This window comes from Mobula hypostoma, chromosome 23 (assembly GCF_963921235.1).
Source record: "Mobula hypostoma chromosome 23, sMobHyp1.1, whole genome shotgun sequence".
NCBI lineage: Eukaryota > Metazoa > Chordata > Chondrichthyes > Myliobatiformes > Myliobatidae > Mobula > Mobula hypostoma.
In genome coordinates this window covers 45,207,631-45,234,035 of record NC_086119.1, presented here as the reverse complement: position 1 = coordinate 45,234,035, position 26,405 = coordinate 45,207,631, and the positions used below count along the sequence as shown (strand labels likewise).

At 43.5% G+C, this 26,405-nt stretch overlaps 1 protein-coding gene and 1 long non-coding RNA gene across 2 annotated transcripts in view; one reads left to right on the top strand and one right to left on the bottom strand.

Moving 5' to 3' along the window:
* The window catches only part of rasa4 (RAS p21 protein activator 4), a 283,641-nt gene that overhangs the window by 112,252 nt on the left and 144,984 nt on the right, over positions 1-26,405 (top strand). The window lies entirely within an intron of this gene.
* On the bottom strand, positions 12,009-24,176 carry LOC134336656 (uncharacterized). The gene is made up of 4 exons (XR_010015842.1): positions 23,691-24,176; positions 18,384-18,470; positions 16,649-16,845; positions 12,009-16,016 (listed from the first exon to the last, which is right to left on the bottom strand). It is a non-coding gene; the product is annotated as an uncharacterized LOC134336656 (long non-coding RNA).

Genomic DNA, 26,405 nt, shown 5'->3' with positions numbered 1-26,405 from the left:
TTTTTTTTTGTCTCTTATTACCCTTCCTTCTTCTGTTCTGCGTGGTGTTAATCTAAGCACGTTTAAGCTCTGTTTGGCAGATTTTCTTATACCTAAAGTAAATTTTGTCGGAGGTTTTCCTTTATCACAGTATGATCTATTCTCTTTGCTTGTTGATATCCCAGAAAATTATATGTTTCATATTCATCCAACAGTTGTGTTGTATCCTGCTGCTCTGTTTTGTATTCTACTAGGTCTACTGCACTTTTCTTTATGTTTAATGTTCTGCACTTGTTTATTATTATCATTATTATTTGTTTAATTTTGCATTTGCACAGTTTGCTTTCTTTTTCACATTTTTTTTACTTATTTTTGTTCTTTAAGTAGTTTTTCATTCATTCTATTGTATTTCTTTGTTCCACTCTGAATGGCTGCAAGAAAGTGAATCTCCGGTAGTATATAGTGACATATACATACTTCGCTAATAAATTTACTTTGTAATTTGAACATCTGCCATGAAGAATATACTGGAATCCATTATCATGGAAGTAGGACTTTTAGTAAATCTTAATACAATTAAGCAGAGATGGCATGGTTTTATGAAAGGGGAATGGTGTTCGACAAGTTCTGTGAACTTTAATCACTGGAAAAGCAGTTTGATGGATTAACTAACTATTCCTTGCAGATAAAACAAAAGATGAAGCCACCCTCAAGGTGGATGAGCAACGCCTTATATTCTATGTGGGTAGCCTCCAACCTGATGGTATTAATATCAATTTCTCCTTCTGATAAACAATTCTTCCCCCATCTCTATTCTCCATGGGACCTTTTACCTCTTCTCAACTGCCTATTCCTTTCCCCTAGGTCCCTCCTCCTTCCCTTTCTCCTGACCCTCTTCTCTCCTAACAGATTCCTTTACCTTTCCCAACCACCTGCCTTTACCTATCACCTTCTAACTAGCCTCCTTCACCCCCACCACTTTTTTATTCTGGCATCTTCCCCCTTCTTTCTCAGTCCTGAAGAAGGGTCTTGGCCCGAAACGTCGACTGCCTATTCATTTCTATAGATGCTGCCTGACCTGCTGAGTTCCTCCAACATTTTGACTGTGTTGCTTTTCAAACAAGTGAAAAATGCACTGTCTGCCTAAGTGGGATCTATTGTCTAACATTTCATAAATTAATCTCATGTGAACATGTTTAATGCATTCACTTCAAAATAAGAATCAGTATGATTGAGGTAGATAATAGAACATTTGTTAAGACTAATAAACAATGTTTTTGTAAGTTGGGAGATTTTAAGAAGATTTTTTAGTTTTTTTAAGATGTAGGCTGAAAGCACTACCTCAAAAAAATCAGAAATGTAATGCAAAACAGTAGTACTGTAAATCTTGTCAATTGTTGTAACAAAGGAGTCCATCTGAACTGTAGTTCACAAAAGAGTATCCCCCCCCCCCCAACTTTCTTACTCTGACTCCTTGTCTTTTTTTCTCCAGTCCTGATGAAGGGTCTCAGCCCGAAACATCGACTGTTACCCTTTTCGATAGATGCGGCCTGATCTTCTGAGTCCCTCCAGCATTTTGTGTGCGTTGCTTGGATTTCCAGCACCTGCAGATTTTCTCTTGCTTGTGATTGTACTGTAAATCTTGTCAATTGTTGCTCTGACAGAGGGCGTATGAACTGCAATTCACAAATCCAACTATTTCATTGTCGCCCATGTTGGGGCAAGGATTCAGTTCACACTTTGTTTGCGGGCTTCACAGAAATGTGAGATTTTCTCACTGGCCTGAAAGTTGTGATTGTGCTCCAGTAGAGCAAGTCCAAACATGCAGATGATAATTCAAAATGAGTGTAACTCAGCTGCCAGGAGTTCACGGGTATCCTGAATATAAAAACAAATCACTTCATCATGTTTGAGTCATGGTAAAGTAGTACGATTGTTGCAGAAACCTAGAATACCTTGAAGAGAGGGTGTGGGATCATGGAGGTGTGGTGGGGTGGGGGAAGCCTGTTATCATTACATTTTCTGGCCTGAATATGACTTTTACATGCCCTTTGCTTCTACTGCAGATCAGTAATAAATGCTTAAGAATTAATTTCTGAAAAGTACCGTTATGTAGACATGGAAAGGGTAGTATATTTCTGGCTAGTCCTGAGAACTAATTACTCCAAATACAAGCCTCCGCTCTGTTTGTTCCCAATCTCATTCCTCCCAGGGCAACTAATTTCACATGCATACCATCCTTCTGCACAAAGTAGTTATATGTATTCCGTCCGCACATCATCTGAGCAAGTCTGGGTGTCTGTATGACATGGATTTTCTGGCAATCACAAATGTGTAGGTGTAAGCACTGATTCCACAGGGAAATAAGAGACTGGATTTGCATCTCACTCTATCCTGAGGGTTGAGTGCAAAAATGTCAATCATCAAAAATATTCCATCATCACAACAGTAATAACAATTGAAAAGTCCTTCTTTCAAATCAAAGTCTTTAATTGCAAACTTCTGTGGCACAGTCAAAGGTCATGCAAAGCTCTATATAAATGCAAATGACTTACTTCAATTGTGTTTCTTTTTTCTCTGTCACTCTCTCCTCTCCTTTATTCTCTTCCATTCATCCTTCTCTCTCTCCTCATTATTCTGTTTTCCTTTATCTCTTTTTCATCTTCTCTCTTTCCCTCACTCTCTTCTTTTCTTTGTGTCTGTTTATCTTTTCATTTTACCTTTTTACCTTTTCTTCTTTGTTCCCCAGTTTTCTTCCTCTCACTTTCTCTTTCTGTTTATCTTTGCTTTCTCCCTCATTCTATTTTTGTTTCCTTCTCTTTCTCTTTCTATGTCTTTCCCTTTCACTTCCTCCCTCTCTCTCTCTCTCCATCACTCTTGTCTTCTCTCCCTCCTCTCCTTCTGTATCTGTTTCTTTTTCTTTCACTCTTTCTCACTTTCACCACATCCTTCTCTTCCCCTTTTTCTTCCTTTCCTTCACCTTTTTCTATCTTCCTCTTCCCTCTATTCCTCTGTCTTTTTCTTTCTTTTTACTTTCTTCCACTCTAAATATTTTCCTTTTGCTCTTTCTTCCCTTTCTCTGTCTCTTTAACACTTCTGCTTTTCTGGCCTTCCCTTCATTTTTTCTTTTCATCTTCATATCTATCTTTAAATATAATCAGATTCAAGAGAAACAAATAAATCTTGATTAAACATTTCAAATATTTATGTTCAGGAGGGGACTGGTTAAATGAGTTTGTTAAATGAACATCAACCAGAGCCAAAAACATCTACATGGTAAATTGTCCTTAATATCTGTGACATGTTATTCTCACCTTGCATTTGGATTGACAATTATAAAGAAATTAAATATCTTAACAGTTTCCTTGTCACTTGATATGACAGATTATATTGATTTAATTTGGCAGCAAGAAAACTAATGTCATACATAATGGAAAGTCAAAGAATAACCCACAAAATAATTACATAACTCAAAACATATCTAAGCACTATGAAAGAGTTCCTTTACTTTCTCTTGATTGAGTCCAAGATGTTGTCGTTAAACACATCATGTACGGTATCTCAGTAATAAACCTTGCTGAATGATACAGCTTTACCTTTTGTGCAAAGTAAAGTTGATAATGAAATTCTTCATATTTAATTTATCCAAATATTAATGGTTGTGTTCTCTCAAATTTAGTTAATCAGCTTTGTACTCCCAGGCCACTAGGACACTGACAACATACAATTAATATTCCTATGTGCAAATGCTTCCGAAGCACCACCCGTCCTCACCTCCTAATTTCTCCAATGTCCTTCCCAGCAACCCTTCAAAATTCCTCTCTGTTCCCTCCAGTTCCAACCCCCCACCCCCAGCCCTTGGCTTGCTTGCTTGCTTTCTTTCTTTATTTATTGATTGATTGATTGAGGTACAGCGCGGAATAGACCCTGAACCTTGCTGCCCAGCGATCCCCTGATGTAATCCTACCCTAACCACGGGGCAATTTGCAACGACTAATTAACCTACCGCCGTCTTTGGACTGTGGGAGGAAACTGGAGCACCTGGAGAAAACACATACGGTTACGAGGAGAAAGTACAAATTCCTCACAGACAGCAGCGGGAAATAAACTAGGGTGGCTGGTATTGTAGAGTCTTTTGATAACCACTGCACTGCTTCCTGCAATCCACATTTTCTTCCGACTTATCCATTTTATTGAGGATTGCTGAAAAGGCCCTCACTTACTGCTCAGCCCTAAATGTCCTTGAGAAGATGGGGGGGGGTGAACTACCCACTTAAAATGTTGTAATCCTGCTGATGAGGAAACTTCCAATAGAGGTAATTTCCCGATTCAGACCTAGTGGCGATGAGGGAAAGGTAATAGTTCGAGAGGAACCTGCAGATGGTTGTATTCACACACCCACTACTCTGTCCATCCCAGTGGTGGAGATCGTAGGTCTTCTTGGAGTAGCCTGGATGGGTAACTGTAGTGCATTTTGTGGATGGTGCACACTGTAGTCACAGTGTGCTGGTGTTGAAGAGAATGGATGTTGGGAGTGGTGGATGTAATGTCAGTGAAGTGGCTGTGCTGTTTGTTCTGGTTGTGCTCCAGCTTGGTTTATTTTGTTGGAGCTCCAGTCATGCAGGAAAATGAATGATATTCCTTCTTTGGAGGAACGCTTCACTGGGCATCTCTGCATCATCTGCCACAAGCAGGAACTCCCAGTCACCAAACATATTAATTCCGATTCCAACTCCTGTTCCGACATGTCGATCCATGGCCTCCTCTTGTAGCCAAAAGGAAGCCACCCTCAGGGTGGAGGAACAACACCTTATATATATTCCACCTGGATACCCTCCAACCTGATGGCACAAATATCAATTTCTCCTTTTGGTGAACAAATTTCCCACCCACCCACCCCTCCTCTTTTCCCTTACTCTGACCTTCTCACCTGCTTATGACCTCCTCCTGTGTCCCCTCCTCCTTCCCTTTCTCCTATTGTCCACTCTCCTCTCCCATCAGATTCTTTCTTCTCCAACCTTTGACATTTCCCTGCCACCTGGCTTCACCTATCACCTTCCAGCTAGCCTCCTTCCCTCTCCCCCCCCCACCTTTTTATTCTGGTATCTTCTGCCTTCCTTCTCAGTCCCAAAGAAGGGTCTCGGCCCAAAACCTCAACTGTTTACTCATTTCCATAAAAGCTACCCGATCTGCAGAGTTCCTCCAGCATTCTCTGTGTGTTGTGGACGATGAAGACCAGTCTCAGAGCTACCCTTGCAGCTCCAGTATTTATTTTGGCTCTCATCAATGACGACCTCTGAGGTATTGATCGTAAAGAACTCAGCGATGGTAATGCCACTGCGTACCAAGTGAAGATGGTCGATTGTGAAGGTATCAGTGGTAGTTAGTCTTTCTCTTGTTGGATATGGGTTGCTGCTTTTGTGGCACTAACATTAGTTGTCACGTAGAGCCTGGGTCTGAATGCTGTAGAGGTCCGGCAGGCAGGGACTACTTCATTTGCTGAGGAATAGTCAATGGAGCTAAACAATGTGCAGTCATCAGCGTGAACATCCTCACTTCTGACTTTATGATGGAAAGAAGGTCATTGATAAAACGAGTGATTAAGAATGGCCCAAGACACCAACTTGTGCAACTCCTGCACTTGCTGGCCTGGCAGTGAGATGACTGACTTTCAACAACCACGGCATTCTTTCCTCGTGTGAGGTATGACTCCAACTGCTGGAGAGCTTTCTTTTTGGTGCCCCTGAACTTCACTTTCACCAGGGTCCTTGCTGCCTCACTTGGGTCAGATACTACCTTGGTCCAGATGTGGACTAAGACCACAGTGAGATTGGAGCCAGCTCACATTAGCCCAGGTCACAGCCATCAGCAAGTTGTTAGAAGGTGCCAACAACAGTGATGTCAAATGGCATTTATGCAGCAATAACATGGTCACCAATGCCCATTTTTGTCAGGAACGCTCAGCTCCAGTGGGGCAGTATTTGTCCTTATCTTGAGTATAATGGGCAATTTTCCACTCCCTGAAACACACCTGTTTGCTGATGCCCCAGGACACTCGTGCCGATCAGTCTTTCTCTGACACCGTCATTTGCTTCTATGCCCACAAGAAGCATTCTGGATTATCTGATGGTCGGGCGGCACGGTAGTGTAGTGGTCAGCACGATGCTTTACAGTATCGGCGACCCGGGTTCAATTCCTGATGCTGGCTGTAAGGAGTTTGTACGTTCTCCCCGTGACCGTGTGGCTTTCCTCCAGCTCCCACAGTCCAAAGACAAACTGGTTAGCAGGTTAATTGATCATTGTAAATTGTCTCAAGATCAGGCTAGTGTTGAATTGGTGGGTTGCCGGGCAATGTGGCTCGAAGGGCCGGAAGGGACTACTTCACTCTGTATCTCAATAAATAAAAAATAAATAAGTAAATGTTAATATGCTTCATAAGTAATAGTTTGTTACTGAATCTATTATTTCCACATCACTATGTAAAGAAAAATCGGGCCCTTTTTGAACTGTATCGGATCAATTGGAGAATGTGGCAAATTAGTCTGCGGCTGATTGATTGTGCAATGAATCGACTGTGACTCCTCTACGCGGAGGGATCTCTCTTTTCACACAGGCTTTTGAGTGCCGTGTTTTCACCTCAGTAGACCTGGTTCGTAGTTCCCTGACTGTAAGTTGCCCAACGTGTACCATTGCCAACATGTCTGAGCAAAAACGTTTCATCATTCTACTCCGCTGTTGTTCTTTCATACGTAATACCTAACCTAAGCTTCCCTTACCAGCTTGGTTCATTTGTTGAAGGGTATCTGAGAAAAGGTGCAACTTGGGCTAGATGGTTCAAAGTTTGTTTCATTTATCCCCAGGGAAGCATTGCAGCAGCAGTTGCTCAGAAGATTGAATGGTTCAGTTGGTGCATGGCAGTTGTGAATTGCGCACCATTTGTGCAAGGAATGTAGATGATGGGCTGAATAGCCTTTTCTTGCTCTATGTTTCATGTATGTCTTTTGTTGACCATTAGCAGGAGTTAATTAGCAGTCTTCTTTACAATCACAATTACAATGAGGGCCACTTTCTGCTATTGATGTGAAGAGAATGGGTATATTTTCAGCTTGAGACAAACAAGCTCCAGTGTTTCCCCAACAAAGCAATGGAGCATGAGATCACATGGCATTTCATTAAGCACGCTTTGCCGTTCAATTGGATCATGGCTGACATGTCCCTGAACTCCATTCACCCACCTTAATTACTGTTAACTTCCGAGAGGACCACAATGTTGTTGTGATTTGGAGGCTTGCGTGCCTCAACGACTATGCTGGCTGGAGTCAGGGCTTTCTGCTTTGGCTCTTGGTGGGGTCACCCATGCCAAACAGGTCAAAGGGTAGAGGCTGCACTAAGAATAGTCCACTGGCCCTCCAGGTTTCGGGGGTTCAGCTCAGGGCTAACAACCTTGACTGGTAAAACAGAATTGTTACAGAGACAGCAATGAAGGATTCCTCATTTGAGTGTGACTGTATTCCTGAGTCTCCACCTGGGACTTGCATGAGTGACAGTAGTAAAACTGAGAGGAAGCTACTGACACGATGAAGGAAGCCCTGGGGTAATGGGCAGTAAGTAAATAAATAATGACTATTATACCTTCATGGACCCCTGCATCCAGGCGTTCGCTCCGTAAGACAGGTCAGCAGAACTTCATGATGGTTACATTTTACGCACAAGGGGTGTGTTATTGGAACCAGTATTTACATACTCCATTACACCTGGCTTCATCGGCCTGCTTTGGGCTCCAGGGAGTCAAATGAGCCAGCAGCTCAAAATTGTAGTCATTTATAATGTGAAGCGTTGCCTCCGCTCCAGGGTTACCTTCAGGTATCGCACCACCCCGATTAATGTTCACGGTGTAGCAATGAGTCACAAAGTGGGAGAGTGAGCGGGTGCACCATAAATAGTAAATAGAGTACTGATATTTATGGCACTCTTCCGTTTGAAATACTGTACTGTTATTTAATATCTGTCCTTGTGGGTGAAAATTGTTTGTCATGATTCACTCAGCAAAGCTTCTCAATTACAGACTGACTAAGAACCTATTGCAAAGTGTAACCTTTAAACCACTAACTATTTCTGATGGATTATCTAATTTTATAGATTCAGGGCCATGTAATCATCAACTCTGTGATCTGGCTAATACAATTATATCATATTAGTTTATTTTCCAGCTATAAATCAATTTCCAAAATATAGTTTTAACTATTTTTCTCAGAATTTAATTCCTTTTATTCTTGCAATTGATTTCTGTGTTCTGCATCTGCATTCTTGTCTCACTGATGGGGGCAGTTGTGTCATACTGATTGGAGTCCACTGTGCCAGATGAAATGCTTCTGGACCAGCTTATGTGTAAAACTGCTAGCAGCTCTAATCTAGTGCCAGTGCTGGGAATTTCCATCCTAGTGTAACCCAACCAGCCAGAGAGCCATGCTGTCAGGGCAGGTTTTAGCCTGAGCCTCTGGCCAGCTCAGCCTAGTTGACATTTCTTTTCAACGACAGACAGTGTCACCTTGCAAGGTCTTTTTCCTAGGGTCGGACTGGATGGGCAAAGGGCCCGTTTCTGTGCTGTGTGACCCTATGACTCAGCCGTCTTTTGCTGTCTGAGTACAAGTCCTGATCTGAGCTTAACTTTCTCTGGTGGATAAATGTTGGGCAGCAGTTGTGTTGATCCTGTCCCCAATGACTTTTGGACAGGATCACTGCAGGCAGCAGATAGGGAAGAATCTCAGTTCGTCAGCTGGAATCAGGAATGACCAACAGTCCTGTAATTTGTGGGACCTCCCACATATGAAAAGCAAGTTGTCTGTCCTGTCTGGCATTGATAGAGGATACCAACAGAGACAGAAAATCTTATGACCTCAAAAGGAGCAACAGGTGACATCGTCACCTAGGTTATCCCACAACCCAGTAGCTCTTGGTGACCAGAAGGTGTGCCCTGGAGGCTGTGGCTTAAGAATAAAACTCTTGTTACAATCCCCTTAGTTATATGGGCCCATTCGATGCTCTCTGCCCTTGGGCCTTCTCATTGCTGGGTGAGGTCTTTGGGGCCCACCCAATGCCAGGCCCAGGCCTCAGAGTGCATGGCACTAGAGCTGGGTCCTTGGAATCTGCAACTTGCCTGATGCCAGGTCAGGCCCTTGGAGCCCTCTTGATGTCAGGCCTGGACCCCTAGAATCCTAAGCCTGGGTCCATGGGGGTCCAACCCTTTCCTGGACTCAGGATCTAGAACCTTCTAATGCCAGGCCCAGGTCTTTAAAATGTCATTTTTTGCCGGGCTGAGAGATCACCAAACATCAGGCCTCAAGCCTGCTCATGTCATAGAGCGACTTAACCACATTATCATCAATATGGTAGAACAGGTTTGGCCTCTGAGACGATGCAAAAGCATATTTTGTTTTAGTTCTTATGAATAGCCTGGACTGTAGCTAGAAGAATCTAATAGTTTGATTTCTGATACAATTAACTGGCGAATCTTGTGAACTTTTTCTTCTGTCACATTTGGATTCACAGTAAAGCATTTAATAGAGCCACTGACTCACAATACCAGGAAGCTAGTTTCAATTCTGAACTCAGGTCTTGTCTGTCTGGAGTTTGCACATTCTCCCTGTGATTGTGTGGGTTTTCCCTGGATGCTCGCTTTCCTCCCACACTCCAAACACATGCAGGTCAGTGGGTTAGTGCCACTATGAACTGCCCCTGATGTGTATCAATGACTGGTGCAGACATCAATAGGCGAAAGGCTGGGTGTCCATTTTGTATCTCTCTATGATTCAGTGTGTCAATATCTCACACAGGCGACAACTTCAACTACTGAATGTACACAGCATGGCTTGTTCTGGTTTTACCTACAACCTGACAGATTTTACCTGACAGGTTGTTCCGGTTTTCCCTACAACCTGACAGCTGAACACACTGAGGGAGAGAGAGAAGTGTACAGTCCATTATCATGCCTGCCACCGGCCCGCTAGGCCTGAGTCGACGTTGTAGTAGTAGTAGTAGTAGTCCCTTACTGCTGAGTTACAAAGTTAGCAGCCCTGGTTGCAGCTATTTTAAAAGCAGATCCCAGAGAAGTTAAGGAGTTGTCTCACAATATCCCTGTCCTCTGCTCTGCACATTTCTACTTTTCTAACTATCTTCATCCATCTCCTCTCGAGGATTCAGCCCTGAGGGCACACAATGATGAAAGCGTTAAGCGGTGGGGTTGGTAGAATGTTGGAAGGTTTGACACAGCGCTCCCCAGGTTGGGAGGATGTGGCAAGTGATGCTCACCAATGGGGCTCAGCTCTTGTAGAAATCGCAGAAAAATTGTGACAAGTGATAGGCTGTTGCCAAGACAAATTTATGCTCTGTGTGATCTGTGTGATCTAGCCATGATTTCTTTATCACAATTGCTACTGGTTATCTCATTATTAAAGCTACGATTTCCCCTATTGCTTTCATTGAGGGAGACAATATTCTTGCACTCATCACTATAAATGGAATCAATGGGGATAACAAAATGATGTATGAACTTGCAACACACATAAAAGTTGCTGGTGAACGCAGCAGGCCAGGCAGCATCTCTAGGAAGGGGTGCAGTTGACGTTTCAGGCCGAGACCCTTCGTCAGGACTAACTGAAGGAAGAGTTAGTAAGAGATTTGAAAGTGGGAGGGGGAGGGGGAGATCCAAAATGATAGGAGAAGACAGGAGGGGGAGGGATGGAGCCAAGAGCTGGACAGGTGATTGGCAAAGGGGATACGAGAGGATCATGGGACAGGAGGTCCGGGAAGAAAGACAAGGCGGGGGGGACCCAGAGGATGGGCAAGGGGTATATTCAGAGGGACAGAGGGAGAAAAAGGAGAGTGAGAGAAAGAATGTGTGTATAAAAATAAGTAACAGATGGGGTACAAGGGGGAGGTGGGGCATTAGCGGAAGTTAGAGAAGTCGATGTTCATGCCATCAGGTTGGAGGCTACCCAGACGGAATATAAGGTGTTGTTCCTCCAACCTGAGTGTGGCTTCATCTTTACAGTAGAGGAGGCCGTGGATAGACATGTCAGAATGGGAATGGGATGTGGAATTAAAATGTGTGGCCACTGGGAAATCCTGCTTTCTCTGAACTTAGTTATTTATTGAGATACAATGCAGAATAGGTCCTTCCAAGCTGTGCTGCCCAGCAATCCCCCAATTTAATCTGAGCCTAATCACGGGACAATTTACAATGACCAATTAGCCTACCAATCGGTAGGTCTTTGGACTTTGGGAGGAAACCGCAGTACCTGGAGGAAACCCACACACTTACAGGGAGAATGTACAAACTCCTTACTGGCAGCAGTGGGAATTGAACCTGGGTTGCTGGTACTGTAAGATGTTGTGCTAACCACTACACTACCATGCCACCCTAATTTTGCATTGTGGACATAGGGCTTCCCAGTTTACTTAATCTAGGAAACCTTTTCCTTACAACACACACAAAATGCTGGAGGAACTCAGTAGGCCAGGCAGCATCTATGGAAAAGAGTACAGTTGATGTTTCGGGCTGAGATGTCATTAGGACATCAATTGTTCATGCATTTAGATGATGTAGCGTTCCAAGCACCCCGGTCTTTCTCATAATTTACCATGGGTAAGAGAGAAACAACCAGTTGTTTGTTGATAGGACCCAATTTTATTCATTCAGAAGAAATCCTAGAAGAGACACCAAATTCAGAAACTCAGAATAAACCATCAGCTGAACTCTCAGTAATTCTGTTTAAAGGATTATTACTGGTCGGGCCACCAGGAAGAACATCTTCTCTTCAAATTATTCTGGCAGGATTATTTAAGTCCACTTCCAATCAGAAAGATGGCACATTTTCTGACCATTAATTGGACAGAACACTTAGCCTGTGTTTATAGAGAAGCATTCTGGTCATTTTTTTAAAAATACTGTATTCTTTAAATCATGACATTAAAACACAAATGGGAAATTTTAGTAATGGAACTCAAAACTATACGTATTTCTCAATCTTTTGAATATTGCCTTACACTTCTTTTAATTTCAGAGCAGAGGGAACATCAGGACATTAATTCTCCCTTTAGAGTGCTTCATTCTAAGAAGGACTGGTAATTTATTTTTTTCCAAGTTAAGAATCAGGAAATTAAACAGCTTTGTTGGCATAAAGCAGCCTTGGCAGCTCCAGGTTTTATTCAAAGCTGGATTAATTCTATTGCTTCCTGAATAGAGGACAGGATTTTCAGTTTTGTAGACAAACACTGATTAAACCGATCATCCTTGGTTTACTAATCATACTACTAAGCTTGCTTGATGCATTAAGGTTGTTAGACCTGGATGTACTTGTGATGGACTGTTTCTGGAGGATCAGCATTGATGCACCCTAATTATACGCTGCACAATCACTGATGCATTTTACAAATGGTGTTTAATTTTATTCTGTAGTTCCCAAGTCATGTAAATAATAATACTCAGTGGAATATTGGTGAAAGAAGAGATGAAGGGAATTTCACTTTAAATTGCTCCGCTTGCTGGTTGTGCCTTTACTTCTGACTATGAACACACCTTCACTAGAAGGATTTTAGCTCAGATTTGGCTATGGAGCAAGAGGTCTGATCCTTGGACCAATGCTGCTGGAACACAAACCAGGGCCTGATCAACCCTGGCTGGGACACCTGGGCGAGGGTGTCTGATGCTAAAAGACCCAAAGCACCTGAAGACCCCAGGTTACATCACTGACGGTGTGTCCCAGCGCACCTCAGCATCATCATAATCCAGTGCGGTGCAGTCACTGCTAACATTCAGTCTGGATGTGATACAGGACTTGGTAGGCTGTAAACATCCTATTGCACTGCTCAATTCCAGCATTTTAGCAGGAATTTCATCGCACCTACAACAATAGGACAATCGAAAATTAGGTTGTGTGGAACAGCTCTCTTCCTGCACTCTGAATGCAGATTTACTTGTTAAAATCACACAAAATGCCGACGAACTCAGCAACTTCTACGGAAAGGAATAAACAGTCGATGTTTTGGGCCAAGGCTTTTCATCAGGACTGGAAGAGAAGGGGGAAGAAGTCAGTTTGTTGTTACCTCCTTTAATATTTATTACAAGGTTGTGCCATTTATATATCTGTAATCATCAAGGGATGAACTTCTCTATTTTTTGTTTAGTTTACACTTGTATTACGTCCTCCTTAAAGGTCACCCACTGATAATTCATTCTCTGCCTGATCACACCTGCTGTAGCTCACCAGCACCAGATAGCTTTTTCAGCTCACTGAAATCAGCCTTGCTCCAGCTGAATATTTGAATATTTGATATTGCCCTGTCCTCTTCCATAATCGTCTTAAGCATGTGCTGGTGTTTGCTTTGTGCATATTGAGAATTTCATTTGCCCACATCACAACGGTGAATGTACTTCAGAAATAAACTGCTGGTTCTGAAGTGCCTTAGGATTCTCTGAATATTTAGTAAAGTGCTGCATAAATCCAAATTGTTCTTTTAATGGTGGCTCTGCATGACAGTCCCTGATGCCCTTGGATAGATTGTGGGTTGGAGGGGTTAAGATTTGTTTGTGGAGATGTGGATTGGCTCTGAATGACACTTGCTGGTGCTCTTGGATAGACTGCGGGTTGGTTGTGGAGAGTTGCTGCTTAACCCGAACGGTCCCCTTAAATCTCTTCTAAAGTCCAAGGGGCTTGATACAGGCATGAGCCACATTATCACATAAATTACCCCGTTATCATATTAACAGTGTTATTTTCAGGATGTGAGTATCGGCGTTGTTATGTCATAACAGTGTGAGCACGATTGAAATAGTGATGGTATTAATAATTCAGAAAAAATTGCTGCAGCCCAAAAAATCAAGAACTTACAGAAATCTGGCTGGTAATGTAGAGTGGGCTCTGATAGCAGCACATCTCAGGAAAATGACACTGTTGTATTAAACAGCTAGGCAAGATCTTCAGCTGCCTACAACTCATTAACAGAAACATCCGTTACCTTGTCTCCATATTTCCGTATGGAGGACATTTGACCCACTGAGTCTTTGCTGGTTCACAAGGGAATCCCAGTCTCCCACTAACGTTCCCTGTCACCTGTTATCCCAAATTCCCATTAACTCCCCAGAGTCTACTACTCACGTACACACTAGGGTTAATCAGCAGTGCCTGTTAACGTCATAACCCACACATATTTGGCAGGTGGAAGGACACTTCAGCACCCTGAGGAAACCCCATAGTCTCAGGGACAATGTGCAGACTTCATATGTACAATGCTGGAGTAAGGGTTGCAGGTCTTGTGAAGCTCTACCAGCAGCATTGCTACACGGTGCAGAGCTTCCCCAGCTCGGTCCCATCAGCCTTGCTGGATCTCCCATGTCAGGCCATTGAGACAGAGACATTTATTTATAACATGATAGATGAATACAGCTGGAGCAATTCCTCCAAACAGGACACTCTTCCCCCTTTTCCACACCCAACTTCATGAGTCCAATGGATTAAGTCCTGGCTCTTGTGGGTCTTCAGGCTGATTATCTACAGTACATTTGGTGAGAAGTCCCATCTTATGGCAAGCAGATAGAGCTGGTATACGTGGATTGTGAGGGAAGAGGAGAGAAGAGAGGAAAGAACATCAAAAATACCACATCTTAACATATTAGACGAGAGGGTTTTGTGTTGGCTTTGAAGACGGTGATCATAATGCATGGACCAGAAACCGCCCACAGAAAAGGCCGCAGGTTAGCAATTCTGTTACAGTGATAATTTTCTCTCATCTCTTTTGTTCCCACACTTATCCAGCTATTTTCTTGTTATATTTAGACGATGACTGGTTTGACTCATTTGAAACGTGTCAGGACATTGTGCCAGGCTATGGCCTCATATGGAAAACATCATTTATGCAGCACAGACAGTGGCTAAATCCCAGAATAGTGAGCCAGCCAGGAAGCAGGAGACCTTGAGGCAATTTCAAGAGAAAAAAAATCTTGCAGCAAGTACTGTTTATAAAAAGCAGGAAAATTTAGATTCTGGCCTCCTTCGTGGAAATTTACTGTATCCTGTGCACTACCATTTTCAAAACAAGTTGAATTAACTTCAGTCTGGAAATCCTAGTCCGCAGAGCAGAAGAAATAGGAAGAGTGATTCAGCCACCTGTGATGGCTGTGCCATTCAGTAGGACCAGGGCTGATCATTTTCCCTGGCAAGAAACCTAGAACTTATATTGCAAAGCAATATTTTTTTAAAAATGACTTTATTTGTATTATTGTATAATTTATGTTTTCTTGTTAATGTTGTGTATCTGATGCAAAGTTCCTGTTGATGTTCCTAACAATATCTTTTCATTGCATCTGTGCAGACATGACACAAACCCGACTTTGACCCAGAGTGGAACGTAATTGCGACTATTTTTGAGTTACCTTTCACCCTGTACTATGTTGGGATTGATCCTAATGTAGGGTTTCGACGAGCAGCGTCAACAATTCTTTTCCTCCCACTCATACTGCTTGACCCGCTGACTTCCTCCAGGATATTCTTTGCTGCGGGGACTCATATTTGAACAGCAGCAAATGCACGTCCACAGACAACATTCATCGTTGTTCAACAACTTTCTCCAGCTTCTCCCTTGAAACCGGATCACATTATAGGAAGACAAGCCACTCTGGTCATTCACTGACCAACCAGGCTTTCGTTACTGCAGTTCGTCCCCAACTAGTTTTTCCCCGCAGCACTAGAGAGACCAGCTGCTTCCCAATAAAACCTGCTCCTCATCACCACTGACCTCCAAACCATTTCTAACCAAGGGAAATACTTGGGCTGTACTTTGCTCATCTCAACTCTGAACTGATTCAACAATCTATGGACTCATTTTCAAGGACTTTACAACTCATGTTCTCTGTATTATTTGTGTATTTATTTGCTCGCCTGCACAGTTTGTCTTCTTTTGCACATTGGTTGCTTGTCAGTCAATGTTTGTGTGTAGCTTTTCACTGACTCTATATCAATGTTCTACTCCACTGTGAATGCCTGCAAGAAAAAGAATCTCAAGGTAGCATATGGTGATGCACAGTATACATACTTTGATAATAAAGTTACTTTGAACTTTTGGGCAATGCACACAAGATGCCGGAGGAACTCAGACCGCCTGGCAGCATCCCTGGAAAAAAGAACAGTTGACATTTTAGGCTGAGACCCTTTGGCAGGACTATTCGTAGTCATCCCACAACTGCTGCCGGATGTGGAATGAATTGGAGATGCAGTCTAGGAAGCCATGATGCAATGCACGGTGGGACTCACCAGCCTAAACCTACAGGGACCATAGGCAAGTGGTCTGAAAAGAAGTGGCTATGGAGAGCACTCTTTACAAATGTGGCCCTCACTGAAATAAGCGATCCTCTGCACCCCCACCTACAGATTCACATCCGTCCATTGGCTCCTGTAGTTGTTGAGGTCTCTGTCACTGTAACATTGCTGAGGTTTCGATGGGTCTGTGCTCCAGGAGAAATGATATTACCTAACATTCCTTCAAGCCAGAAGAGGAATTGCAGGGAGTTTTCAGAATTGCAGAGTCTCTCTGTGGTTCAAGCAATGGTGGACTGCACTCACTTATGGCTTCCACTTCAAAAAGCAGAGCTAATCGGGAAATCACATCAGCTTACCCTCATTCAGTTTTCAGTTGTTGTCGAGGAACTTGTTCACTGTGGGTGCCAGGTATACCAACATCTCAAAAGACTGCACAACTCATAGGGACTCACAGCTGCTGTGTGTCTTCCAAGGGCCTCGCTGCCATCATGAGCGGAGTTTGGAAAAGAACAATCCCCTCCTGCAGGACAGAGGAGCCTGCTGATGCTGGAATCTGCAACAAAAATCAGAGCATTGGAAGAACGCAGTTGCGTCCATGGAGACGAAAGATGTGGGGTCAAAATTTAGGGTTGAAACCTTACATCATGACTGAAAGGGAAGATTGTTAATATACAGTTGTGCGAAGTGGGGGGGGGGTGAAGTAATGGGGATGGACCAGGTGAGGACGGGATAATGGGCAGGTGGGGATCAGGTGAGGACGGGATAATGGGCAGGTGGGGAAGGGATAATTGGCAGATGGGGACCAGGTAAGGAAGGTATAATGGGCAGGTGGGGATCAGGTGAGGAAGGGATAAGGTACAGGTGGGGACCAGGTGAGGAAGGGATAATGTACAGGTGGGGACCAGGTGAGGAAGGGATAATTGGCAGATGGGGACCAGGTGAGGAAGGTATAATGGGCAGGTGGGGATCAGGTGAGGAAGGGATAATGGACAGGTGGGGAAGGGATAATTGGCAGATGGGGACCAGGTAAGGAAGGTATAATGGGCAGGTGGGGATCAGGTGAGGAAGGGATAAGGTACAGGTGGGGACCAGGTGAGGAAGGGATAATGTACAGGTGGGGACCAGGTGAGGAAGGGATAATTGGCAGATGGGGACCAGGTGAGGAAGGTATAATGGGCAGGTGGGGATCAGGTGAGGAAGGGATAATGGACAAGTAGGGATCAGGTGAGGAAGGTATAATGCGTGGGGACCAGGTGAGGAAGGGATAATGGAGAGATGGGGACCAGGTGAGGAAGGGATAATGGACAGGTGGGAATCAGGTGAGGAAGGGATAAGAGACAGGTGGGGACCCTGTGAGGAAGGAATAATGGCCAGGTGAGGAAGGGATGATGGACAGGTGGGGATCAGGTGAGGAAGGGATAAGGTACAGGTGGGGACCAGGTGAGGAAGGGATAATGTACAGGTGGGGACCAGGTGAGGAAGGGATAATTGGCAGGTGGGGACCAGGTGAGGAAGGTATAATGGGCAGGTGGGGATCAGGTGAGGAAGGGATAATGGACAAGTAGGGATCAGGTGAGGATGGTATAATGCGTGGGGACCAGGTGAGGAAGGGATAATGGAGAGATGGGGACCAGGTGAGGAAGGGATAATGGACAGGTGGGAATCAGGTGAGGAAGGGATAAGAGACAGGTGGGGACCCTGTGAGGAAGGGATAATGGACAGGTGGGGATCAGGTGAGGAAGGGATAAGAGACAGGTGTGGACCCTGTGAGGAAGGGATAATGGACAGGTGAGGAAGGGATTATGGCCAGGTGGGGAGCAGGTAAGGAAGGGATAATGGACAGGTGGGGACCCAGTGAGGAAGGGATAATGGATAGGTGGGGACCAGGTGAGGAAAGAATAATGGAGAGGTGGGGACCAGGTGAAGAAGGGATAATGGACAGGTGGGGACCAGGTGAGGAAGGGATAACGTGCAGGTGGGGATGTGGGGTTGGAAAGGTGAACCAAGGAAAAGGAAAACTAGGTGGATGAGTGAATGTGTCCACTAAATGAGTGTGAGATTTCACCATTGTGGGACAGCCCCTCTACTCACCATACAGGGTCTTCTCCATTCTCTCCAGTTTATTGTACAATCTGGCAAACAGGTGTGCCCCTCAGTAGGAAGCGGCTGAACAGCAGGCTGAGGATGAAGAAGATAAAGATGAGAGTGAGGAGGATTGGAACTGTGAGCAGAAACAGCTGAAGCAGTTGTAAGTGGAATTTACCAATGGCAAGTGTCGCAGATTGCTGTCACAACTTAGTCAGAGAACATCTATTACCATACATGACATGCAAGATGCTATTTGGTCTCAGCACTATTGGTACTAATGTTGATACTGGTATATTGTGGCGCTCCAGGGGTGGGGGGCTGTGGTTGACAGCCCACCCCAGCATTTCTAATGACCGGCGTTATTTATTGTTCTTGTGTTAAAATACTTTTGTGGGATTATGGTGGGATGTTCAAGTTCATTTATTGCTACATTTTAGCTTGGGTTAAACAGTTATTCACTTGGGTGTTTGTGGATCACCCTGACTGTAACTGTATGTGTGATAATCACCACCCCCATCTGTACGAGACTGAGAAGTTCTCTCCCTCTCTCCCTGGGTCATAGCATCTGGTCTGTTTCTGCATTTATCACTATAAAAGCGGTTGTTGAGTTAAACAACTATCGTCGTGTACTCACCACAGTATTATTGTCACACGTACCAAGATACAATGAAAATCTTGCCTTGCATGTTGTTTATACAGATCAGATTATTACACAATTCTTTGATCTAGAATAAGGTGAAACAGTAACAATGCGGAATAAAGTGTAAAATTTACTGAAAAAGTGCTGTGCAGGTAAACAATAAAGTACAAAATCATAGCAAGGTAGACTGTGAGGCCAAAAAGCCATTTATTGTATGAGAGGTCCATTCAAGCGTCTAATAACACTGGGATAGAAGCTGTCCTTGAGCCTGCTGGTACGTGCTTTCAGGCTTTTGTACCTTCTGCCCGATGGGGGAGGGGAGATGAGAGAATGTCTGGGGTGCCTGGAGATTTTGATTATGCTGGCGTGCATTACCAAGGCAGTGAGAAGTATAGACAGAGTCAACAGAGGGTTCACATGGTCCTCTGATGTGCTGAGCTGTGTCCACAACTCTGTAGTTTCCTGTGGTCACATGTAGAGCAGTTACCATACCAAGCCATTATGCATGCAGACAGAAAGTTTTCTACGGTGCATTGATAAAAATTGGTAAGAGTCCACAGTACTCATTAAGGAAGTTCACCCAGTTACTGAACACTCTGACAAGCTTCTACAGATGTACTGTTGAAAGCATCCTGACTGGTTGCATTGTGGTCTGGTGTAGTAAATTGAATGTGCAGGAAGATAAGAAGCTGTAGAGTGTGGTGGACTTAACCTGATACATCACGAGCACACCGCTCCCACCATCGGTATCTACAGGAGGTGCTACCACAAACAGGCAACATCTATCATTAAAGATCTCAACTCTTCAGGTCATACCCTCTTCTCACTGCTACTGCCAGGCAGGGGTTATAGAAACCTAAAGTCCCACACCACCAGGTTTAATAATAGTTATGCCCTTTCAATCATTCAGTTCTTGAACCAACTTGTACAATCCTAATCACTATCTCAGTATAGCAACACTGTGACCACTTTGTACTAAATGGACTTTGCTGTTTTTGTTCTAACTGTGTTCCTTCTTGTAAAGACTCTATTTGTGTTTATTTTATGTTTTGCTTTGTGCAACTTTGACTTTATTGTACATTTGCCATTGCGACTGCAGTTCCCATGTTTCAAAAAGATACTCAGGTAGCACTGTAAGAATTCTGCGGCATTCTACCCTGTTTCAGTAGCAGGTATTTCTCGCTCTCGTTACCTAGATCATTGTGCTAAGCTGCAGCTGTACCGATTAACCTTTATTCACAGCAGTCTATCTGCAAGGCGATAGATAACAGGAAAGCACAATAATGCAGTCAATGCGTAATTGGGGGTCTGAGTGATTTGCAAACACTGCAGTCTCTCTGCAATAGCTGCTGAAACGTTAGTTTCCATTCCGATTGGATAGATCAAGTTGTATTTGATGATGGTATGGTTAATCACATGTCAAGGTTATGCAATCATATCTCCTGTTGACGAGTGTTTCAGATGGAATCAGATGATGCCCTTAAAAGTCTTGTGATTGACTGGGTCAATATATCTGTGATAGATCCATGCGAAGGGAAAGCCCACAGTTATAAAGGGAATACACTCATTCTTTCTCTGATTGGAAAGACATGGTGAGGAATGTAGGTCAAGTGCTGCTCACTTAAATTTCTGAATACTTAGCCTCATTTAGAGGATGTTTTCCAAGGCTTTAGGTCATATCCTTCTTCATTATTTACATTTACTACAGAAAATTTGAGCTTGAGGGACAGGCAGGCGTGAACACTCTGATTGCTGTTGTTAATCAGGGCCTTGTTAATCAGAATCAGACTCAAGGTTAGTATCACAGGAATCTGTTGTATTATGCGACAGCAATACATTGCAATAAATAATAATAAAACCATGAATTACAGTCAATATATACATATATAGGTTAGATTAAATAAGTACCGTAATGCAAACAAGTAGATGGTAGTGCTCATAGGTTCAGAAATCTGATGGTGGACGGGAAGAAGCTGTTCCTGAATCACTGAGTGTGTGTCTTCAGGCTCTTGTACCTCCTTCCTGATGGTAGGAATGAGAAGAGGGCATGTCCTGGGTGATGGGGGTCCTTAATGATGGATGCCAACTTTTTGAGGCTTCGCTCCTTGAAGGTGCCCAGAATGTTAGGGAGGCTAGTGCCCATGATGGAACTGACAAAATTTACAACTCTCTGCAGCTTACTTTGACCCTGTGCAGTCATGCCACCCCCACCCTCCATCCCAGACGGTGGTGCAGCCAGTCAGAATGCCCTCCATGGTGCATCTGCAGAAATGTGCGAGTGTCTTTGGTGACACACCAAATCTCCTCAAACTCCTACTGAAATGTAGCTGCCTTCTTTGTAACTGCATCAATATGTTGGGCCCCAAGATAGGTCCTTAGAGATGCTAATAATCAGGAACTTGAAATTGCTCACTCTTTCCACTTCTGATCCCTCGATGAGGACTGGTGTGTGTAACATAACAAGAATTTCTCATGAAAACAAGAACTTTACATCCAGATCTACTTATAGGTAATTTTTCCTTTGCCTGTAGTAAGGCATGAATATTCTCCAACAATAATGCATCATCAAGTTTTACTTTGTCCATCCATGACAGTTTATATTATGGGAGATTCCATGGACCTTGTAGAAAGGTTTGTCAAGAGTTTGGAATGATTGTGTTGAACAATATATTTTACACAAAGGAATGTAGTCGTCTTACCATATATAGACAAGTGTGGTTGCCGTCATCAATGGTCACTGTGTAGACATGGGCCACAGTCCTACCTTAAAGTTCAGTAATCATCTTATGTTATATTGATGGAAGCAACTGACATGGTGCTTGTATTACACTGAGTTATCTACTCTTTCTGTGTTGCAAAACATCACTTTTGATGTTTACTTTATCAAGAGCCCAATCATAATGATTTTGTCACTGATATACAGTGAATCTTTCAGAGGTGTGCCAAATGTTTGCCTTTGAAGTAAAATTAATAGTCATAAAGAAGTGCTCTCCGAGCACAATACATTAAACGATTAAATAATAAATGGCCTTTCAATCACATTAGAGGAAAGGGATCATTAAAACTGAAATTAAACTTCGTGCACAATATGTTACTTAGTTAACCACTATTTATCTCACCGTTGTGCCAGCTGTTCGGGTAGGCTTAAAGTTCTTGCGGTCATGTTGAGGTGCTCCCCCTGCAAGCAGATATTCACAAAAGATCTGAGAAGCTCCCTCACTGGCTGGGCTGGGCATGGTTGGTAGAATCTGCCGTCTGGAAAAGCTGGCTGTGATGAGTGCCTGAGAGGCAGAGGCCAGGGAAGAAATGCTGATATGCTGAAACAGCTTAGGACTTCTGAGGCCTGCAATGCCTCTGGGACTGTCAGAGGACAGGGTGCCAATCTGCTGTGGCCCCAGATCACACCATTGTCACCAGATCACCCTTGTCCCTGCTTCCCAGTGGTACATTGACATGTACTCATGCTTTTCCTCTGATCCCACACAACCACTAGACTGGAAATGTTCTGTTACGAGCCACTCCATTACCTGAGCGTTACCAGAGTCTGATGCCGATGTTTGTGCCTCTTCCAAAATTGAAAATGACATGCTCCTCATTCTGTTTGACCTCATGAGAAAAGTTGGACATGGACTTGATCCGGAACACCTCATCGAATCAGACCAGCGTGTTGATCTCTACACCAAACCGAAGCATGCATCCTCACTGACCTCGTGGTCCTCATCTAACTCCTACCGGTCAGTACCACTGTGCAGAACCCTCCATCCCGCTGACACAGTAGGCTGCCACTCCTTTCTGTATGACTGTGGCTCACAAGGTTAGGTATCTTCCCTTGTGTGGCATGACTGTCTAGTCCACACTGTTCCCTTATGGTACAAGTTTTCATTTGCAGGGTCATCATTAATCTGTAACTCTCCCTCCTCCAATTGATCAACAGTAAGTTTCATCATCTCACCAGGATTCTGTGACAATGTGTCACCCATCCTCAAAAAAGTAATCAAGGCAAAAACAATATCATGACTGGATTATGTGTACACGGCCTTTGAGGAAAATGCCAATCAAGTTTTAATTCAGAAGGGTCACTTAAACAAGTGACTGATTTATCTTTGAATAATTTTACAAAAATGAATACATGGAATACAGTCTTATTTTAATAAGGACAATCTTTCATGGGACATTGCAGTTCAGTGTACAGTTCAATTATGTTACTGAATTAGAAAATCAACAGCCTGGACTAAAGTAGCAAGTTCAAATTCCAGCAGGGCGGCTCAGGAATTTAATGTTTTTCTGAGCTCCTGAGGCCAGTGGAGGTCTTAGCTCCAACTTCTCATCTGCAGAGGAGTGCCTGCCGTTTTTAAGTTTCTCCGTTGTTTTAAACATGTGCAGAAACACAGTGCCACCAAGTCTCTTTCAGACAGTGTTCCAGTCCACGCTTACTCAAGAGAAAGAACGGTAACTAAGTACCTCCATTTAACATCCTATGTTAGAGTAACTTCATGCCAAGTGATATTACTCTGTTCCGTTTTCCCTTAGCTGAAGGCACCTCAGTTTTATTGCCCCTCAGCATCCTTCTCCCAATCTGGAAAAAAATACACCAAGGCAACTCATCCTCTACCATGACCATTTTCTGACGGATGCAGATTTTAATTCGGACAGTATAATGTCATCATTACCTTTCAGCTGGTTGCTACCTTGGTCATCAGGGATTGTTTCAGTTTGCGGTCATTCCTTCCAATCATTTTGAGCCATCTGTCCTCACGGATATCAAAATCATCATGTTCCACTGGAGTATGTTCACTCCATTTTACTGTGCATCCACTCAGTGTGCATCCCCTTCATAGATAGACAGCATACTGACAAACAGAATGACACTGTGGTACCCCAGCTGCAGCAAGACAGATCACAAAACACTTCAAAGGGTGATTAGGACAGCCCAGCACATCACTGGGGCTCAGCTACTGGACTTGGAAACACTCTACAACTCTCAATGCCTACAGCACACTTGTAACATCATTACAGATTCATCCCATCAAGGACACTGTCTGTTCAATCTCCTGCCATCTGGTAGGAGATACAGAAACATCTTAGCCAAAACAATTAGACTGAAAACAGCTTCTTCCCGCGGGTGGTTGTGCAGCTGAATAATGCCAATAGACTTTGGGTGTTATGGACTACCAAAGTCCCTTGTTGTATGTAAACATGGGATTTTAAAAAATTAAACCATACTGCATGCTTTGTAAATATCTGGTTTGCACAGACTGGAGTAACACTGCAATCTCGTTGTCTTGTGCAATGACAACAAAGTTCTATTCTATTCTATTCTTCACTGGTGCATCGTTTGATACCTCATTGCCCTGATTTCCCTGAAAAACATTTGTGAGCAGTGAAAATTTCATTTGCACTCTAATGCTGCCTCAATATTCTGTCCTCCCTGTCACTTACAAAGTCAATAATATCCATTTAATGAAAACAAAGTAATGAAACAATTAAAAATGAAGTAATTATTGCTGACTCCCAGAGACTGCATGATGCCTTTAAATTATTTCCCACTGCCGTAAACACAGCCTTTTATCACACTGAAACAGCATCCAACTGAACAGAGAGCACTTTTAGAAACAGACTAAGACAACCGCGCTGCTCCAGAGAGCGCTATATGAGGTCATTCTTACCCTCGGCCATTAGGCTCTAGAATGAGTCAACCTGTAGCTGGGGAAGTAATGAGCCCCTCCTGATAGACTGTTTGAGAGCACTTATTTTTTATTCTTTCTTACTTCTCTTCTAATATCTGTATAACTGTGCACCTGTAATGTTACTGTGACACTGTAATTTCCTTTTTGGGATCAATGAAGTATCTATCTGTCTATCTACCTACCTCTCCTCCCCTTATCCCATGGGATAATCCTGCCCTTAGCTGAGTGGCATCGGGCATTTTGATAGCTGCCCAACCAAATGCAGTGTGAGTTATTTCAAAGGTTCTGCACACTTTGACCCTCCTGGAGAGCTCCTTAAGAAGAGGGATTTGGACAGGACTCTCCTTCAGTGACTCATGCTTCATCATGTGATCTTTACACGTGTCCTTGATGGTGTCGTCACCACCAATGGAACTGGCAGACTGTGGTTACTAGGTTAGCCCCTTCTGTCTTTCGTAGAAAACCTCTGATAAGCTGGCATGCTCAGAACTTTAGTGGTTAACCGATATTCTGGACAATGACATGTCATTTCGATTGATTACCCAGCACACTTTTAATTCACTTTCTTTTAGATGTTACATAATATGATTATAAATTGGGCAGTGAACCAGCTAAGTTGAAAGGGAATGCTTGAGGTCATATGACCATGAGACACAAGAGCAGAATTAGGCCACTCGGCCCATCAAGTCTGCTCCACCATTCTATCATGACTGATTTATTAACTCTCTTATCCCCATTCTTCTGTACTCTCCCCGTAACCTTTGACGCTTTAACTGATCAAGAACCTCTCAACCTCCACTGTAAGTATACTCAGTGACTTGAACTCCACAGCCATCAGTGGCAATAAATTCCACAGATTGACCACCCTCTAGCTGAAGAAACTCTTTCTCATGTCTATTCTAAATGGATGCCCCTCAGTCCTGAGGCTGTGTCCTCTGGTCCTAGACTCACCCACCGTAGGAAACATCCTCGCCACATCCACTCTGCCCAGGCATTTCAATATTCAATAGGCTTCAATAAGATCCCCCCTCATACATCTAAACCCCAGTGAGTACAGGCCCAGCAACATCAAATGCTCCTCATGCATTAACCCTTGCATTCCTGGAATCATTCTCATGAACTTCCTCTGGATCCTCACTGATACCAGCCCATTTTTTCCTGGATGTAACATGTTCATCCCTGTATTCATCACCTTTTTAAATTTTGCCCCAACTTTACACTTCAGCTCATCCCACTGACTGTAATTTTGCCCTATCATCTGCCTGTCCTTCCACATAGTCTCACTACACACTCTATCTACTGCCCCATCCTCAGCCCTGTCACTCTGATTACCACCCCCCTGCCAAGTTAGTTGTAACCCTCCTCAACAGCTCTATCAGACCTGCCTGCAAGGATATTGATTCCCCCTTGGGTTCAGCTGTAACCTATCCTGTCCTATAGGTCATACACACCTTCCCCAGAAGAAATCCCAATGAGCCATAAATCTGAAACCCATCCAGAAGTGGAGGAATCAGGGCCCAGATAAGTTGGAAGTGAAAGTGGTAACTGGGGACTAGGTGAGTACAAAGGGAGTATGGGAAAGGGGAGTACAGGACCAGGACTGGGTGAATGGAAAGGATGTTTGAGAATGGAAGCTTTTATGAGTGGAAAGGGAGCATGGTAAAAATGACCTGATGTGCCATAGGCCAATCCAAGTAG